We start from the raw sequence: 5,107 nt of genomic DNA on the forward strand, positions 1-5,107 counted from the left end.
ACATTATAAACACACTATGCAGTCTTATAACCAGCTTATGACCAGCTTATAAAGCCCCTGTCATTTCTCCTCATTGTCTTCAGTGACCATGTCATTGGAGGCCTAGCACTGAGCACAGTGGCACCAGAGGTGTTGTCTGACGCTTCCTGAACCTCATTAGCCAGACAGGTTAATGAGCGCAGTTAGCATTAGTGTTAGCGTTAGCGACTCAATGGAACACTACCATGCTTGTCGCCATGGTCACAGCACCATTTGTCAGGTCCCTCTCTAAGCAGGAGAAGAGACAGATGATCAAAACACTGCCATTCCTCCGAGAGCCTGATATTTGATAACACCTGACACTGTAAAGAAGAAGAGCCTGATATTTGATAACACCTGACACTGTAAAGAAGGAGAGTCTGATATTTAATAACACCTGACACTGTAAAGAAGAAGAGCCTGATATCTGATAACACCTGACACTGTAAAGAAGGAGAGCCTGATATTTGATAACACCTGCCACTGTAAAGAAGGAGAGTCTGATATTTAATAACACCTGCTACTGTAAAGAAGGAGAGTCTGATATCTGATAACACCTGACACTGTAAAGAAGGAGAGCCTGATATTTGATAACACCTGACACTGTAAAGAAGGAGAGCCTGATATTTGATAACACCTGCCACTGTAAAGAAGGAGAGTCTGATATCTGATAACACCTGACACTGTAAAGAAGGAGAGCCTGATATTTGATAACACCTGACACTGTAAAGAAGGAGAGTCTGATATCTGATAACACCTGACACTGTAAAGAAGGAGAGCCTGATATTTGATAACACCTGACACTGTAAAGAAGTAACGTCAGGTCAACACGATTGTTCAGTTTTTCGCTCAGTAATTTTTTAGAATTCCCTGTGAATGGGTTTGTGTTGGAAGGAATTGAACATGTACTAGTACCTGTATGGATGAGTACAGTATATATATAATACCTTTATGGATGAGGACAGTATGAGGACAGCTTCGATGCTATTGCAGTTCGCCACAGGATGTTTTTGTGCTGGTCGAGGGCAGTCAGGTCTGGAGTGAACCAAGGGCTATATCTGTTCTTGGTTCTGCATTTTTTGAACGGAGCATGCTTGTCTAATATGGTGAGGAAGTAACTTTTAAAGAATGACCAGGCATCCTCAACTGACGGGATGAGGTCAATATCCTTCCAGGGTACCCGGGCCAGGTCGATTAGAAAGGCCTGCTTGCAGAAGTGTTTTAGGGAGCGTTTGACAGTGATGAGGGGTGGTCGTTTGACTGCGGACCCGTGGCGGATACAGGCAATGAGGCAGTGATCGCTGAGATCTTGATTGAAGACAGCAGAGGTGTATTTGGAGGGCAGGTTGGTCAGGATAATGTCTATTAGGGTGCCCATGTTTACGGATTTAGGGTTGTACCTGGTGGGTTCCTTGATGATTTGTGTGAGATTGAGGGCATCAAGCTTGGATTGTAGGACTGCCGGGGTGTTAAGCATATCCCAGTTTAGGTCACCTAACAGAACAAACTCTGAAGCTAGATGGGGAGCGATCAATTCACAGATGGTGTCCAGGGCACAGCTGGGAGCTGAGGGGGGTCGGTAGCAGGCGGCAACAGTGAGAGACTTATTTCTGGAGAGATTAATTTTTAAAATTAGAAGTTCGAACTGTTTGGGCATAGACCTGGAAAGTATGACAGAACTTTGCAGGCTATCTCTGCAGTAGATTGCAACTCCTCCCCCTTTGGCAGTTCTATCTTGACGGAAAGTGTTATAGTTGGGTACGGAAATCCCAGAATTTTTGGTGGCCTTCCTAAGCCAGGATTCGGACACGGCAAGGACATCAGGGTTGGCAGAGTGTGCTAAAGCGGTGAGTAAGGCAAACTTAGGGAGGAGGCTTCTGATGTTGACATGCATGAGGCCAAGGCTTTTTCGATCACAGAAGTCAACAAATGAGGGTGACTGGGGACATGCAGGGCCTGGGTTTACCTCCACATCACCCGAGGAACAGAGGAGTAGTAGGATGAGGGTGCGGCTAAAGGCTATCAAAACTGGTCGCCTAGAGCGTTGGGGACAAAGAATAAAAGGAGCAGATTTATGGGCGTGGTAGAATAGATTCTGGGCATAATGTGCAGACAGGGGTATGGTGGGGCGCGGGTACAGCGGAGGCAAGCCCAGGCACTGGGTGATGATAAGAGAGATTGTATCTCTGGACATGCTGGTCTCAATGGGTGAGGTCACCGCATGTGTGGGGGGTGGGACAAAGGAGGTGTCAGAGGTACGGAGAGTGGAACTACAGGGTCCATTGCAAACCAAAACAATGATAATGATAACTAGCCTGAACAACAGTATGCAAGGCATATTGATATTTGAGAGAGACATACAATAAGGCATAAAGTGATTGCAGGTCTTGATTGGGAGAGCTAGCTAAAACAACAGGTAAGATAACAGCAGCAATAACAGGGTGCTAGTCTAACACAGCAACAACAGGTAAAAATGGCGACGACTAGGCAGAGAGGGTCGGATTAACTACACACAGATCCTGAGTTAAAGCACAGAGCCGACAGATAAAACACAAATAAACAGAATGGAGTACCGTGAATTAATGGACAGTCAAGCATGCATCAGCTATGTAGCCAAGTGATCATAGTGTCCAGGGGGCAGCCGTAGATGGAGCAGGGAGGCCTCCACTAAGCTAGCACGCGGCGTTTAAAGTTAGTAGCCCGGGGGGTGGTCTGCTCAGACGGAGGGGGTCTGCTCAGACGTGGTCGTGTCGACAGAGAATCCAAGCCGGATGGCGAAAGAGAGGTTGTGAATTGTAGAATTGTGTTTGCTAACTGGTGCTAGCTTCGTGGCAGTGGCGCTAGCTGCGCTAGCTGCGAGCTAGCTGTGAGGATCAGAAGTAGTGGCTCAGGGATTACGGCAGGAATCCGGCGTTGTTGTCGAGAGACAGTCCGATGCTGGTAAATTGGTGAGTAATATCCAGGCTAATAACAGGGCTGGTGTCTGTGCAGAAGGTAAAAGCTACTAGCAGCGGCAAATAAACGGCTAAATTAGCTTGTAGCTGATTTAGACCAGTTGTGATGGATTGGCAGGGCTCTGTGTCGGCAAAAAAGGTCCAGTCCAATTGGCAAAAGAGGTATTGTAGCCCAAGAATTCGCTGGTAGACCTCTTCGGCTAGCCGGCAGATGGGCCTAGCTCGAGGCTAGCTCAAGGCTAACTGGTGCTTGCTTCGGGACAGAGGTGTTAGCCAGTAGTAGCCACTCGGTTGCAGCTAGCTAGCTGTGATGATACGGTGTAATTGTCCAGAGCTTGCGTCAGGAATCCGGTGATGTGGTAGAGAAAAAGCAGTCCTATATGCTCTGGGTTGATATCGCGCTTGCAGACTGGCAGGTATTGGCCCGAGCTGAAGCTGGCTGTGTCCGAGTTAAGGGTGAAGACCGCAGCAGTGGCTAACTGACTACTAGCTAGTAGCTAGTTATCTGGCTAGCTTCTGATTGGGGTTACGGTTCTAAAGTATAAAAAATAGCAGGTCCGTACCACATTGGGTGAGGCGGAATGTAGGAATGTATATTCAGTTCCTAGATGGAAAGTGAAATTAAAATATATACGAAATGTATACGAAAAATACGAGGACTATTTACACGGGACAAGACAAGACAAACACACGTCCGACTGCTACGCCATCTTGGATCTAGTTTCCTGTAGTTCTTGACCAGGTTTGCACACACTGCAGCAGGGATTTTGGCCCACTACTCCATACAGACCTTCTCCAGATCCTTCAGGTTTCGGGGCTGTCGCTGGGCAATACGGACTTTCAGCTCCCTCCAAAGATTTTCTATTGGGTTCAGGTCTGGAGACTGGCTAGGCCACTCCAGGACCTTGAGATGCTTCTTACGAAGCCACTCCTTAGTTGCCCCGGCTGTGTGTTTCGGGTCGTTGTCATGCTGGAAGACCCAGCCACGACCCATCTTCAATGCTCTTACTGAGGGAAGGAGGTTGTTGGCCAAGATCTCGCGATACATGGCCCCATCCATCCTCCCCTCAATACGGTGCAGTCGTCCTGTCCCCTTTGCAGAAAAGCATCCCCAAAGAATGATGTTTCCACCTCCATGCTTCACAGTTGGGATGGTGTTCTTGGGGTTGTACTCATCCTTCTTCTTCCTCCAAACACGGCGAGTGGAGTTTAGACCAAAAAGCTCTATTTTTGTCTCATCAGACCACATGACCTTCTCACATTCCTTCTCTGGGTCATCCAGATGGTCATCAAACTTCAGACGGGCCTGGACATGCGCTGGCTTGAGCAGGGGGACCTTGCATGCGCTGCAGGATTTTAATCCTTGACGGCGTAGTGTGTTACTAATGGTTTTCTTTGAGACTGTGGTCCCAGCTCTCTTCAGGTCATTGACCAGGTTCTGCCATGTAGTTCTGGGCTCACCTTCCTCATGATCATTGATGCCCCACGAGGTGAGCACTTGCATGGAGCCCCAGACCGAGGGTGATTGACAGTCATCTTGAACTTCTTCCATTTTCTAATAATTGCGCCAACAGTTGTTGCCTTCTCACCAAGCTGCTTGCCTATTGTCCTGTAGCCCATCCCAGCCTTGTGCAGGTCTACAATTGTATCCCTGATGTCCTTACACAGCTCTCTGGTCTTGGCCATTGTGGAGAGGTTGGTCTGTTTGATTGAGTGTGTGGACAGGTGTCTTTTATACAGGTAACGAGTTCAAACAGGTGCATTTAATACAGGTAATGAGTGGAGAACAGGAGGGCTTCTTAAAGAAAAACTAACAGGTCTGTGAGAGCCGGAATTCTTACTGGTTGGTAGGTGATCAAATACTTATGTCATGCAATAAAATGCTAATTATTTACTTAAAAATCATACAATGTGATTTTCTGGATTTTTGTTTTAGATTCCGTCTCTCACAGTTGAAGTGTACCTATGATAAAAATTACAGACCTCTACATGCTTTGTAAGTAGGAAAACCTGCAAAATCGGCAGTGTATCAAATACTTGTTCGCCCCACTGTATATAGTGTATGTATGGATGAGTACAGTATATATATAGTACCTGTATGGATGAATATATATTATATATATAGTGTACCTGTA

Source organism: Salvelinus alpinus, chromosome 1 (genome assembly GCF_045679555.1).
Source record: "Salvelinus alpinus chromosome 1, SLU_Salpinus.1, whole genome shotgun sequence".
Classification (NCBI taxonomy): Eukaryota; Metazoa; Chordata; class Actinopteri; order Salmoniformes; family Salmonidae; genus Salvelinus; species Salvelinus alpinus.